General features: G+C 40.4%; 1 protein-coding gene and 2 long non-coding RNA genes across 5 annotated transcripts in view; 2 read left to right on the top strand and 1 right to left on the bottom strand.

The window, feature by feature from the left end:
• The window catches only part of YIPF4 (Yip1 domain family member 4), a 95,656-nt gene that overhangs the window by 56,953 nt on the left and 23,502 nt on the right, over positions 1 to 15,201 (top strand). The gene's annotated exons all lie outside the window — the stretch shown is intronic.
• Positions 1 to 15,201, bottom strand: part of LOC108449685 — a 72,161-nt gene that overhangs the window by 47,015 nt on the left and 9,945 nt on the right. The window contains exon 1 of one of the 3 annotated variants that reach the window (XR_001865949.1): positions 11,945 to 15,195. The exons of the other annotated variants lie outside the window; for them this stretch is intronic. This is a non-coding gene — a long non-coding RNA (uncharacterized LOC108449685). Of the gene's footprint in view, positions 1 to 11,944; positions 15,196 to 15,201 lie in introns of those variants that run through there. 3 annotated transcript variants of the gene reach the window in all.
• Positions 1,365 to 13,133, top strand: LOC108449687. The gene is made up of 2 exons (XR_001865950.1): positions 1,365 to 1,683; positions 9,914 to 13,133. It is a non-coding gene; the product is annotated as an uncharacterized LOC108449687 (long non-coding RNA).

Raw genomic sequence — 15,201 nt, 5'->3', positions numbered from 1 at the left:
ATGGCTGTTCTGATACAACATTTTTCCCTGTCTTCTTTCAGACTTCTCAGAGGTACCACCAATATACTGTTCTGGGAACACAAAAGGTGGGGGAGCTGTGGTAGGAGAACAAAGAATGAAAACTAACAAGAAGACAAAAACCCCTCCATACGTTCTCTCTTGCCCAACAAATTTATGCCTCCTAAGTGTGAGGCAGCCATGGCTTTAATGGAATATGGTCCTCCAGAAACTGCAAGTTTAGTGCAGTTTTAGGTTTTTTTCTAGTTTAGTTAGGTTGTCTATTTTTTCTGTCTCCCCAGTTAACTCTAATTTAAACAAACCTGTGTGTAGTGTTGTCTCTGGAAACAGCATCAGTTCTGGTGAGTTCCACTAGTGGAAAATAAGAAACAGGGGTATATGGAAACTTTGATGGTCGAAATGAGAAAGGAGAAGACAAGAATTCATGTTTTTAACAATGTTCCTTTTCCCAAGAACTTGTCAGTAAAGGAGATGTTTGAGAAAAAGTTTCATGCCTTGTTTGTTTTAACAAAGGTGTACTGTACCAGTAGAAGTTCATGCAGTGTTTACAGTGGAGAGAAACTGAAAACGGTCTTGCTCTTCAAACCTAAATACTCTTTAGCATCTTTGCTTATTAAAATTATCCAAGAGTAAGAGCCTGTTAGAGTTACGCTCCTGTGGCTCACAGTTTCTGGTACCAATGCTAATTCATTTGCAAGGGAAAAAATGAGGATTAATATCACTGAGGTGAACAGCTCTATTTTGACTAAAAAGGAATATCAGAACTGAAGGCATCGTACAAACTTTCTAAAATTTAGCTAGGCTATATAAAGGCAGGAATTTCAAGAAAGAGGTCCAGAAAACCTACTGCCTCAAAATATTTAATCTTGAAAGTACTTAGAGATCAGAAGTTAGTTTGATACCTAAAAGCAGATACCATGCATGTTCAGAAACAACCTAATCTGGGGGTGTAGGTGTTGTTACCTAGCTCTTCATGCCTCTTTACCTATGACCCCTCACAGACCTGCTCTGAAAAATATGCTCAAAGGATGTCTACTATGGCACATGTTCAGTTTCTAAAGAGAGGGCTGTGCTGCTGGGCCATGACAGGAACTTGGGGAGAAATAGTGCCTTGTCACTTGGAGCAAGAAAGGAAAGGTGTTGATTCTTCCCCCTTGTTCAAAGCACTCAAATGAAAAAGAGACAAATCCTTTTCTGCACACCAGAAAGGGTGCAATGAACAGTACACTTTTGTTGGATGAGAGAAAAATAATTCAAGAGAACTGGCACTAGAACCCATATCTGTCCACTTTAAGGGCTGAGGATGCCTATTATTAGAGTCTCTGGAGCAAGGCTGGAATTTTCCCACTCTTTTCCAGCCCTGGGACTCTTGCATTCTCAGATACTCAACACAAAATAAAGGCAAGACAAAGCTGCTCAGGAATTTGAATGCTCTGAGCAGAGATACTTTGACTGCATGAGGTTCTAGGAAAAGTATGTGTGAGTGCATGTGAGTGGATGTGCGTGCCTGCATGTGTGATATGGCTCCAGGATACAAGGAGTGAGACCACACACTGGAAGACAGAGAAAAAGCAGCCTCAACAGTCTGAACAGAGATGCTGTGTAGGCTTGTGGAAAGCCTGGAGAACCTTGGATTAAGGTTCTGGCAGAAAGAGCCTTGAAGGGGTAAGTGAAGAAGCTGTCATAGGTTGTTTAATTTTTTTCTGTGGTCAAAGTGGGATTAGTACATTCCTGTAAATCAAGTTGTGTGAAAGATATGTGATTGAATCCATTACTAATTTTTCTTCCCAACTGGCAGATCTAAAGAGATCCTGATCTAGCAGCTGCTTAGATGAAAACATGCTGCTAGTAGCAGTAGCAAGTTTTCTTCTCGTCTCATGGGGAATGGGAAGATACTTTTAAGAATTTTCATATTTTTATGTTTCAGTGCTATGCCTACTATCTCACTACTGCTGGCCCTTTTTCATGGTATTCAAAGACACTATTATTTCATAAAACCAGACTTCAGCTGTAGTCTCCATTTCAACCCTTTTGTTTTGAAATGACTCAGAAAACTCAGAGTTCTCCCAAGAAGGAGATAGGCTGGCTTCCCATGTTAGCTGTACTCCTGTAAAGCTTCATCAGTTGACTCTAAGTTTGAAATCCTGCAACTCATATCATTTAAGTTACTTCAAGTTTATATAAGAAATGGGATCTGAGACTCAGCTGACAAGTATGGATCTTAGTGGTATATATTACCTGTCTTTTCTCAGAATCAGTGCATAGCACATCACCCACAGAGAAGAAGAGATGCTGACAGGGAGATGCACAACTGAAAGTCCAAAATAGTCTGAGAGGGGCTAAGGCTTGCTTTTGTTAAAGGGAGAAAAGATGCTGGGGAAGTCAGTCAGCTTACTTTTGAAAGGAGCTAGGAGGCTTCTTTCCACCCTCTAAGGAAACCCTCTGACTTTTGGAAGGAATAACCTATCTACAGAAACCAAGATGGCTCAAGCTTAAGAGAAGTGAATAAACTGCAGGCTGGCTGCTCTGCTGAAAGTGATCAGTGCTGGCTTCTGCAGAGACCAGGGAAGTAAGTAAATAAGTACCTTCCCTCTGACCTCAACAACCCAGTAGTGCTGACATCTTTTAAGATGTAAATTTAATTTGTATACAAATGATGCACACACAAGTCCTGCTAGAAGTGGGACAGTGCTCATGATTCACATTTCCTACTGCATGAGTATCCTGGTGAAATTTCTCCCTGCTCACTTTCAGCAGTGGCCTGGGTCTGGCTTAGGCTTGGGCTCAGGCTGAAGCTCAGATTCCACCACAGTTCTTGGGGCTCATCCCATTAGCTTCCAGCAATGTGAACTGCTCTGCAGGGCTGTAAAAAGCCAACATGGAATTTAGCTGAATAAATAGTTTAGCAATGAATATTACAAAGTAACCTTTTACTTGGTCTTAAAAAAAACCAAAAAAAAAACCAACCAAACCAAACTAGGGGATAGATGTTTTGCTGGCAGTTTGTGTGTTTATTTTCCAGTTGCCATAGAAAATAATTGACCTATTTTCTTCCAAGAATAAATATCTTTATTCAAGCTCCCTAAAAAAACAGGCAGCCAAGACTTGCACTGAGGCCCCACCCATGCTGTCTGCTGCTCCAGTCCACAGTGGACAGATTAAGCTTTACCATTTTTAATGAGGCTTTTGAACTGTTGGATGAAAATGTGTTTCTTACAGTACATTTATCCTGCTGACTCCTACTGTTTCAGACTAGAGATTTGGTTCGAATGAGAAGTCTGTGTAAAAAAGACAAGACATTCAACGGTATCATTGCCCTGGGCTCATTCCTGTTCCCTCTCCATTTCTTTAAATCCTCTGAACAGACAACTAAGCCACATTTCAGAATCTTTCTCCTGATCATTCCATTTTATTTGCCCTGCTCTGGATATGCCAGGGCTTCATCAAAAGGCCACTGAATTTATGGAAAGAGTTAATGGCTCAGGAGTTGAGAATTTCAGTGTTAAGTAGATTATCCTTGGTTTCTGGATCATTTTCTTACTTTTGCTCATGGATATAGAATGGAGTCCCTTTAGAAGTCCTCATGCATTTCCCTAAGAACCAGGCCATTTGCTCTGTTACCTTCTCTTTAACCCCAGAAAATGTACTCAGACACTACTCCAGATGCTTTTTCTCCTTACACTAGTCCCTGAGTATTCATCTCTTTGCATATTGTTCATGTTTGCATACTTCTGTCCACTTCAAATAATTCTAAAATTATTTCTGTCAGATTACAGGCAGTGTTTCTATTTATACACTGTGAATTTGTTTTTTCATTGCTGCACTGAATCTCTGAGAATTTTATCTATGGCTTTGTCCGCAACATTTCTGGTCAATGTTCAGTGGTGTACATGGCAAATGAGGTAGCCTTGTCATGACTGAGAATGTCTGGAGCACTCCTACCTTATTTGCTGAAAATGTGGAAGCGTGTGGTAAAGGCAGCAAAATGATACACAAAATAAAAGAACAGGCATGTAATTCTGGTTTGATTTTATGTACCTGAATAAGTAGCTGTTAGGAACAGCAAGTTGTTAGGCTGCTTTTTCTGTTCTTCTTGTGCAGAAGAGTCCTTGTATGAATGGAAGGCCTGATTTGGCAATGGGATTAGGCACATACTAAGGGAAAAAGTCAGGGAATATCCTGCACCTGAGTGCCAGTTCAAGCCCCCTTGCCCACGAGCTCTTTGCTCTGCCTGGCGGGTACTGCTCTTCTATCAGGCCAAGAGGGCCAGCCCTCGGCTGCCCTCTGAGCTGCAGGGATGCAGCTGGTGTGCGGCACTGCAGGAGTCCTCTGTCCTCCAAACCTCCATATGGAATGTACCAGGAGGACAGTTGTATCTGCTTCCCAAGCCTATTTATCACATCTGCAAAGGGAAATCATTGTAATCCACAAGTCCTGTCTCCCAGCTACCCTTGAAGACCATCATGTATGCTTTAAAATGCAGTTGTTTAAAACAATCCATATTATTTGTAAACTCCTTTTAAAAATAAGCAAATAACTAAAAAATGCTTTCTTAGTACATATTACAAGATTTTATTTCAGATACTAAATTAAAATTGAGAATAGCTGGAATTTCTGAGATAAGTAAGACTGATGACTGCTGGGAAGGGGAAAGGGAAATTATTATTTACTTAGTGTTGACTGTATCATTAAGTTCAAGAAGTGATGGTTTTGATCTTATGTCTTTCCACTTAGTTTTCATGTATGTAAGCGAAATGATCCCAAAGAAGCTCATGAGTATCACCATTCCAGCATGACAAGTTGTTTCATGTTCTCCATGGTATGATAGCCAAATAAATAGAGGCAGTGTTTATTTTGCCACTCAGCAGATCTTTCAAATATTATCACTGTGGCATATTTTCTTTGTTTTATTTTATTTCAAGTCGAATGCTATTTAAGACTTTAGGTCACTGCTTTATGCCCTTGGGCCAGGTACAGGTCTATAACCAAGGCACTGTAAATAAATGGTAGTGATTTCCATGATTGCAGATCATGACAACATTGGCGGGAACATTTTCTTTAAATGTCATGTCACTTTCACCTACTGCCTTCAGGCCAGTGCACGACACGCAGTAAGTGTCAGGCGAAATGTCACAGCTGGGAGGAAGAGCTTGTGTGAACATTGAACTGGAATGTGGAAAAATGGTGTCACATACCCTGTAATCTAATACTGTTCTCTCTTAAAAGGGATGTTTTCTCTATGGAGATACGTGTTTACCAAAAAGACTTCTGCTTGAAGTTCAACAAAAACTAAACTTAGCTACCTATCCCCAGTTTTCTTGGGAAGCTCTTGCTACAGTGGTTCATTTCCAGGTCCTTGTATATTTTGCTGACATGATAAGAGTCTTCAGCAAATAAACTCAGAAAATGGAAAGGAGAGGAATGAAATTAATTTGTGCTATGAATGAAAATAACCTTCTCCTAGGACGTGAGAACAGCATCCTACCCCTAAGACTCCAAGTCTTACAAGAGTCCCTATTCTTATATTTGGAAGGATCCAAGTATAAGAATAGGGAAGGTATCTAATAATGCATCACTGGTCCATACTCAGTTCAGGAATTTTGAGGACTTGGGATGCATTGTGTGAAGTGCCTCTTTCTGTTTGTTTTGAATCTGTCACCTGCTAGGTCTATTTGATATCCATAGATCTTATATTAGAAAAGGCAGTGGACGTATTCCTATTCCTATTCATTTTTTCTTTGCTATTCTGGTTGCAGAACTCTACCACAGCATTTCTCCATTGCTTTCTGGCCTGCATTCCATTCCCCTCATGGAAGCCATTGTCTGGTTTCGAGAGTCCTTCTTGTCCTTGGCTTTATATTTTCTGGTTTTACTATAAGCTTTTTGAGATGATGGCACTGGAAGTTCAAGTTCTGGGTCCACTGTGGATTCATGCCCTATTCTTTTGCAAAGAATTCCCAGCATTTTAGCAGCTTAATAGTTCATTAGTAAGGATATCTTTCAAAATCTCTCTCCTCAGTGACAAACTAGTTCTGAATCTAACATGTATATAGGATTGTTTCTCCCACAGGCATTACTTTACATTTCTGCATTCAGTTTCATTTGTTGTTCTATTACTGCCTTAACATCATAGAAATCAACAAATCTTCACAAAATCACAAAAAATCTTCATTGTGATTACCTTGAACAATAGAGTAGCATTGGCAAATTTTGCCACTTCGCTGTTAACCTCTTTTCCAGCTCAGTGATTACATTCTCTATCACTGCTTTTACTTGTTTAGGTAGTGTTTTCTATGATTTTGAATTCTTATTTCTGACAAATATAAGAAATTCCTTTCAGCTGGTATTGAGGTAGTTATAAACAAGATGTTATATGTAACAGCTGAAAGTTCAGTTATTTCAGGCTTGAGATCCTTTATAACTCTGCTCTGAACTATATCTGGGTGCAGTGATTTGTCACTATTCACTTTGTTGATAGTTCCACTTCCACTGACAATTCAGTTTGTGACACAGCCTCAGATTCATCCACTAGGAAGAAGGAGTCTGATAGAGAAATATACCCAAAGTCGCCAAAGAAAGCACAACTACAAATTTTTTTTTTACAGTTTCTGCTGTGACCTTATGTTCTCTGAATGTTCTCTTTTATGTTTGGCCATCAATTACCCTGCTAAATTTCTGTCTGGCTTTTTATTCTTCATCTATTTGAAAAAGAACCTATATGACATTTCTTGTCTTTTGTAAGTTGTTCCTCAAACTCTTTTCCAACCTGCCTTCATATGCATTTATATTTAACCTGCCAGTTTTTATATTATTTTCCATTTTCCTCTTCTCAGTGTAGCCTCAGATATTTGAAAGCCCGTCTTCTTATTTCAAATACCTTCCGTTAACCTGATATTAAATCATGTCAGTTGACTACTTTGGGCTCAGGGTGGAATGTGATATATCTGATATATCTGTGTGGTAGAAGTCCTGCCATCCTTCTGAGCCTCTGATGCACTGCTTATAAATAGTCTTCATGTTAACAGCAAACATTTACTCTTTAGTTGCCCCTTTTAGTTTTTGGGTTTTTTTCCAGAGTTCTCATTTTTGTATATGTGCTTGCTTTTTTTTGTTTGGTTCTTTTTTCCCCCCTGCTTTTATTTTTGCTTTTTTAAAATCAACTACTACCGAAATAAACAGATTTTGGAGACTTGCTGCTCCCCAGAACTACCATTGCCTTTGTTACCTTGCTTCTGCCTTCTCACTTGTCTGAATACCTAGCTGTAACAGATTGTCTTTATGTGCCCCTTTCAAAAATGATGAGAGATTTTGCCCATGTCCTATTTTCAACTAAGAGGTCATGCACCCAGTAATGCATTGCCTCATTCAAATGGGATCCTCTGCATTGCAACTGCCCTTTCTTCCAGTTAGATAGTCCCTTCCTGGAACCATATAACTGGATCAACATTCAACCTGCCCTTTTATTTCTAGGCAGGAGGACAGTTATGTAGTGTCATCACAGACTCTGGAATGAAACTGGCAGTGGTGCAGTGGTGCCATCACACTGCATTTGACAAATCAGTCACAGAACTGTTCGTACATGCCATCATGTCAGCATCACTGCCTCTGCCCTCAGACTGATCATCTTCTTCATGCACCCTCTTCATTTCACCTCAGAAGCAAGTCTCCCAAACTCACATTTTTGGTGGGTTGGTACAGAGCAGGGCATACTGACCTCACTGAATACTTTATTAGTGAAGAAGTAAATTATTAAAATGCATACAGATGGAAGGAGAAAAAATGGGAACTATGCTATAAATAGAGCAAACTTGCTGCTTGAGAGTTAAGCAGCCATTCATACTCATCTTCTAAATTATTTAACTCACTGCTTTAATTCACTAGTTTCTTCCAAAATGAAAACTAGACACTCGTGTCTGTGGCAATCCTCTGAATTTACATTGAGCTGAAGATCTAGATAGACCCTGATATTTTACAGGGGTTTTTATCTGTTTAACCAAAACCTATAAACTCAAGTTTACCTTTATTTTTCAAAGATATCCTTGAGGTTACCTCTGGGTCTATACACTGATGACAGCTATAACACAGTAGAAAAATGAATAAGGGAGGCTTAAATTGGTTTCATCAGGATGTTGCAGCCACAGTAACCTTGACATAAACCAGCTGCAAGCTTCTCGGGCTAAAACGGTCCTGAGATGAATCAGTTTTAATAATGCTTCTGGCTTGTGAGCCATTTTAATTGTATCTAAAAGTCCTCCAGGTTTACTGAGTTCAAGAGATATTGTTATTATTCAGTTTTATTTGCATGAGTCACATGAAACTTAAGCAATAAGCTCCCCACATGCTATGTACTTTAGAGGGTCTTAAGCGACCTGTAAAGAAGTTTGTGGTAAATCCTTCTACCATAGAGCTTGGCAGACAGAACCAAGTGTAACCATGAAGCTCAGAAAAAAACTTATGTCTGTGTACAAAAGACCAAAGAAAGATAAATCTCATTCTTAGCTGCTTTCTTCAGTTATGATTGAGGGGTGGGCCTGGCAGTGCCTGATCCACCAGCAGCCATTTCATTATTGTACCTTACAAATGGTGCAGGGTAACCCCATCTGTCCATAGTTCAGTGAAGTTCACTGTGAAATCAGTAAATGTAAGGATTTTCAAATTGACCCACCCAAAGGCCCAAGTCTAGGTGCTTGCTCCTTGCTTATTTTTTTGTCTCAATGATGAAAAGTATGCATGTTTTAGCAAGTGTCCTTGGCACATAGTGGACTTATACAGCTGTCACTGTGTTTAGTTGCTTAAAAGTGGACTGAAAGGTTTTGGGGCTGCATCTGCATTATGACTAGTTTGCACTGGGTCTCACTGTGAAGACAAATCTAAGCAATAACCAGGTGAAGTTTAATGGTACCAAATTCCTGTTTAATAGTTCCAGAATGCTTTGTCTCTCCCCCTCTGGTCAGCTTCTTATTTTCTCAACAAGGAGGTAAATCAGAAATAGCCTTGAGAAGCAAGTCCCATTACATTTTGCTTTGTCTTGAACTAAGCACTTCTGAGGCCAATTTGGATCATGATCTTTGAATCTGATTTCATCAGTCACTTGAAATGTAAAGGATTGAAATATTATAGATGAATCTTGCTGACTCAACAATATTACCCATAGACCTTTTCAAAACAGGGAACACTTCAGTATAATTCTGACACAGCTTGGTGCAAACCAATGTAATCTGAGAACCTCTGCACTCATGCTCTTGGTGGTGACCTTAACACTAAGGACTGCAGCGTTAAAATCATAGGATCTGTCTGGTACCACAATTCAGAATGGTTACATAAAAAAAATAAAATGGGACGACACTCTAGCATTAATTTATGAAATAACAGATCTAGGGGTAAGAAACTGGATATAGTCTGTGTCACATTGTTAGGAGTTGCAATAGTGGGAAAGAAAAGAAACATAGTTGATAAAAGCATGTGTAATATGGCAAACCAAGTAAGATCTCAGAGGTAAACCTGCACAAAGGGATTCTAAATATTTGAAGAGAGATGCTCCTGGTGAAGATCCCTCTTAGCTCTGTTACAAGTATCTCTAACTGCTGGGTATTTGGGCATATGTCAGGTTAATCACAGCATGTGAGTTAAATGTCAGCAAATTCCTATAAGATCTGTAATTTCCTGCCTTACAGCCCCTATTTGCCTTCAATCAAGAGACATACAGCCACAGAAGTTGCTTCTATATTTGCAGAATGGGGGAAGGCAATGTGTAAACACCGTGATTTCTTCTTGTTTGGCTTAAATTAGTCACTTTAACCATCCTTTCCAAAAATGTCATCAACACTTGCAGTTGTTTGCATTTGAATGGATGATCTCATTATAAACATATGCCTTTGGTGTTCCTCTTTCTCAGCATCCTGTGATTTTCACTTCAAGAAAAGGAAACTTGAAATGCAAACTGCACTTCAAAATAGTGACAAGACCCTTCACAAAGTAGAAACTCACAGCTTGAGAAAGGAACTTCAACAAAGCTGGGTTTGCTGTACAGCAAGACTGGATGATGACCTCAGTGCTGTCACTGAACCAGAACAAAGACCTGTTCAGGAATTTGAGAACAAAATGTGATGACACTGGAAAATCCTGACCTGTCAAAACCAACATATTCTTTGGAAATAGTTTGGTTTCAACAAACTTCTTCCAAATCACTGTTGTATTTCCTTTTAAAACTTGCCTAGTTTTCTGAAAATTCATGTAGAGAGGGCAGTTCAGGAGTTTGTGTTTCAAAGGTCTAGAACTCCTGCCAGCTCTGGCAAAGCTTAAAATGAGTTGAGTTGGAAAGAGTTGAAGACACAAAGTTTACCGTTTGTGAACAGAAAGGTGGTTTCAGGAGAGAGCACTTAACAATATTCTGAAGAAATCCCTCTAATTGCTTGCTGTCTTCACAGCCCTGCATCTGGGCTACGGCAGCTGATGACAGCTTCTGCAGAGAACAAGGTCCATTGCTCAGCCCTCCTGACGGAAGAAGACCAGGCAGAAATGATCCAGTATCACAGTTTCCATCCTGGTAGCAACAGGACTGCTCCTCTCATTTCCATCTCTGCAAAACTTTTATGGGAAAGGGGAAGAACCAAACAGCACCTGGTTCTGCCTGGTGTCAGGAAAGAGGATGTCTTTGCCGTTACAAACTTGGCAGGAACTGCCTCAGAGAACAGTTCTTCATAAATCTTGCTTCCACAGTTATAGACCTGCTTTGGGTTTTGAGAGATCAAATTAAATTTTTGACAGGGGTTGGGCCACTCTCAGACAGGCTGGTGGTCCCCATATAGATTTACCCTGTGGTTATAGAACATGCAAGGCACGGTGTACTTGCTCTTCAGACTAGCTGATGGTTAGAGGTCCCCAAATTTCAAGTCCCCTGCCCGTGCATCTGGCATATTCCCTTCTTGCTGACCTCCCAGGCTGTAAGACAGAGCACAGCAGCTCTGGGAGCCTCAGCTCCCACTGGGTGTTACAAGACCTCCCCCCTCTTCAGCAGAGGACTGGGGGCCACATGTAGATACTAGAGTTTTTTGGCTCCCTGAGCTGGGGCTAGGAGCTGGGAAGCCAGGATACAGGTGGGGGCTTTTGAATGTCCTGGGCTCTCTGCCACAGAGCAGAGTGCTGTGCCAGGCTGCAGGGCAGCAGCAGCAAACCTGCTGGGGAGCCCCCCAGGAGGTAAGTCAGCTTCCTCACCTTTTGAAGACAAAAAACAAAAACAGAAACAAAGCAAGAAGACAGAAGAAATCTGGCAAGGGAATGACAATGCCTGTAGTTTCCAATCCAGATCAGAGGGGAAATATTCCACGTTTAGGAGTACAAAAGCCTAAGTTTTAGGCAATTCTAATTGCAACCACAAAGCCCCGGTCCTTGCAACTGCTTAGGCATCAGCAGACTCACAGAGGCAGAGCTAGCCACGTAGTTGCTTCAGCTCTTCACCAGAGAATGTTTCTAGTGCATTTTCAGAATTCAGAAGACAAAGTATGTATGATTTACTCTAAGTCAGTACTTGTCTCTCCTATTTTCATCAGGACACTGACCTTTCTGCCTCCCTTGCTGAGACTGATCAATCAGAATATTGATACCTACAGCTGCCTGTCTCTTGCATGAATACTTCAGATAGCTAAATATATATCACATTAATTTGACCCTAAAGAAAAAACCAAAAAACTACTTCACCAGCATTTTTTGTCCATGCTCTGTGATAACCATAACAGCAAGACCAAAGCAATGTTGCATTTGAGATGCAGTCATCTGCCAGTCTCAATACTTTCTGCTTATGCTGGTGTTAAGTCCACAGATGCCAAGAGAGGATCACCACATATTTCTTCTGAGTTCACATATGCACTGGTCATGACAATTATTTGTGGCAGTATTTTATGGAAAAGGACTCTAAGAGGCTACTCACATGCTTGGATTTTAAAGTGAGGACTTTAAGGTATCCTGGTGAGTAGCATGCAGGTTCCTTCCTCTGACAGCAGCACCTCTTTCTGTCTCTGCTCTTCCCACTGTCAGTCCTGCAATGACCCACGAGGCCCTGCTGGCAGGAGCTCAGCACAGCTCAGCTCCAGGCTGGGATGCTGCTGGTGAGGTTCTCTCTGCAGTCCCTGCGAGCAGCACACGGTAACCTTCACTGGCAACGACACTGTCTTGTGAAACCTAAATAGCTGGAGAACTATTCAGGGGGAGTAATATGTACAATGGTCTGTCCAAAGCCTGAAAGTCATCCTGGGCTTTGCCTTCTCTGTCAGAATGAAAGCTGTTGGTGAAACAGAGAGTTGGAAAACCAGAGTTTTGAGCTGTTGTGTGCCATAATCAATCTTTTTAAAAATATTCACTGAAGAAAGAGCTTCCTTCTGGAGAAGAGTTGTTTACAGGATGAATTCCATGCTGAGGTTAATATTTATAGCCACTATGAATCTTTTAAAGGCGAACAGCTTCTAACTGCAATAAGGTACGAGGCTTTAATAATACGGTATTTGCAGAGCTTGGGCAAAACGTGTGGTAGGTTTTCTTCGGAGCCAATGCATTGCAGAGAAAGAAATATAAAATGAACTGTGCCCGTGCTGATGCCAGCAGTCACAGTTACAGATTGTAAAAAGAGCGGAGAGAGTATCTTCTTCCTGTGGCAATCTCCTAGGTGACTGCTTGTTTTCTTATCGTTACCTGTTCATCACTTTGGTCTTAAGAGTTTCATATACACTGGAGAATAAGCAACCTGACAGTTCCATGAAAAGCCACAATAATGGTAGGCATTATATGCAACTGATTTATTTTCTTAATATAGTATCAAGGCCGTTTTTAGCCGTATTTGTAGAGATACAGTGACACCCAGTGGTTGCTAATAAATATAACAGACTGGCCTATAATTTATTTGGGGCACTGGATCTGATCATTATCTAAACTAGCTCATATGCCTTCAGAGAAGTTCCAGTGTGTGCTGTTTATTGAAAAAAACCTGAATCAGTACCTTTTTTTGCTTCATATATTTTATTGAATCTCTAAAACGAAAATAAAATAGAAATATACAAAGCTAGTCATGCAAGTAGTGTTTTCTTATAGCCCTTGCTAAATAAAATTGTGTTGGTTCAAGCACAGTTCAAATAATTAGCTGTTTTCATTTGTCACAAAACTTTGCCAACCAAGTCTGTAGAGGAAATATTCTGTTTTGTCTTTAAGGTAGAAGATAGGATGGTTTACATTCAATTTATTCTTCCATTTTTATTTTGGCATTTTGGGTAGCAGATCTGCTCTTACAGTTGACAGTGTGTGAAGACCATTTCGTATTTTAAAGAACAAAACTGGTTTTCCTCTGTGTACAAAGTGTAGATTGGAATTTTATTGTGATTTTTTTCAGGAGCCAAATGAGACTTAAAAATGGAAACTCAGTGCAGGGTTTAATGAAAAGAATACATTGCTCTTGCATCAACTTGACATAAATAAGAAGTTTCCTGCTTGAAATTAAGTGAATGGTGAGGAGTGATTGCTGATTTCCAATCTAGCAGCAATAGAGTCATTGATTTTTCACATTATGTAGAGCAGATGCTCAGTAATTCAATTCCCTTCACTCTGCATTTTTTATTGAATCTTTGCTGGAGATTCACAGAGGTTATTCTTACATTCTTGTGGTCAGCAGAAGGAGTACAACAGTTTAAGGGTGGTTCTGTGCCAGGCACAGATGAGCATTAGTATACTGCAAAAGATGAGGCTGTGCGTATTCAAGAGTCAGGGGAGGTAAAGGAGCAGCGAAGCCCAGGCTCCACTGAAGATCCCAGAGAAACTCCCACTGACATCAGCAGAGCACAATGTGTGCTGGCCCGGGTGTTTCCTGCTGTTGACAATCTGCCTCAGGGTTGGGGCAGAGCTATACCTGTGAATTGGCTGTTGCCACCCTGACTGCTGGGGGATATTGGCATACTCACTTGTCTTCCAGGCTGTGGCTTTAATGAAATACTGGTTTTGTCCTAGAGCCTGAGGAAGAAATCTCCTAGTCACCCTTACTTCTTTTCATGTCATACTGGAAAAGGTTTTGATTGCAGTCATGCAATCTCACACTCATCTTCTAATATATAGTTCAGAATAGGCGTTGTTTAGGCCTTTTTTAGGATTATGTGTCAGCTGACATACCCTCTTACCTTCAGTGCACGAGCTTCTAGAATTTCCCAGTAAGGCACTATTGCTACTGGCTGCAGGGAGTCAGGTGTGCTCCACATTCCTACCTTCAAACCTTCAATTGGAAGTGGTCTGGGGTACTATTGAGTAGAGAACTTAAGGGAATGTGAGTAAAGCTTCTGAGACCTCTGTGTGCCTTGAAGAAGGACTAGGAGTAGCTAAGTTTCTGCAAATGTCTCCAGATCACTGCAGTTTCTCTCTGGACACTGGGATATTCAGTTCAGAATTGAGTTTTAATACTAACAAACCTATTACTGTTGTTACATTTTTGCCTTGTGGCAGGTAGTACCAGTTGGTCCAGATCTCAAGCTAATTTTTGAGGCCCCAGTCTTGAAAGAATTTGAGCAGTTGCAGCTCCCACAAAAGCAGTCTGACCATTCCAATATCCCCATGAAAATCTAGTTGAATACATTTTGTTAAAAATCTCTTTGTTTTTAAAAGAAGGATGTCAGGGAAGATTCACAGAAAAAAAAAAAAAAAAGGAGAGGGAGGAGAAAGGAGCAAAGTTAAAAAAGAAAAGGAAAATGAGTGCAGACAAACAAATATAAATGCCAGATGTGAAGGTTAGAAATAGTCCCAACCTTATTTCCCTCCTATTGGTTCCCAGTAGGTTTTCACACAGGAGAACTAACACAGTAAGGACGCTAATACACTTCTTGCGTGCTAGCTAGTTCTTAGAGCCTCACAACAAGGAAGGTGATCAGAGAATACTTGTCACATGCCCAAACTACCCTAAGTCAAGGAACCTGCCACCTCAGTGCGTCATATGAGGCAGGTCAAGCCTAGGGTGAAGCAAGCTTTCCGTGTAAGAATTTTAATTAGCAATGAGCACAGTAAAATACATAAGCTGCTGAAAGTTAACAAGTGCTACTGTTTGAGATTTATGTTCAAATCCATGCTGTGCACTTCCCTTTCCTCACTGCTAATGGATTAGCAGTATACTGGATAGTAATCAACAAATATTACAATCATCCTTCTAATCTTATTAACAAA

The sequence above is a fragment of the Corvus brachyrhynchos genome, unplaced genomic scaffold (genome assembly GCF_000691975.1).
Source record: "Corvus brachyrhynchos isolate BGI_N302 unplaced genomic scaffold, ASM69197v1 scaffold70, whole genome shotgun sequence".
Classification (NCBI taxonomy): Eukaryota; Metazoa; Chordata; class Aves; order Passeriformes; family Corvidae; genus Corvus; species Corvus brachyrhynchos.
Note: the sequence above shows the minus strand (reverse complement) of the source record. Positions and strands in the feature narration are given on the sequence as shown.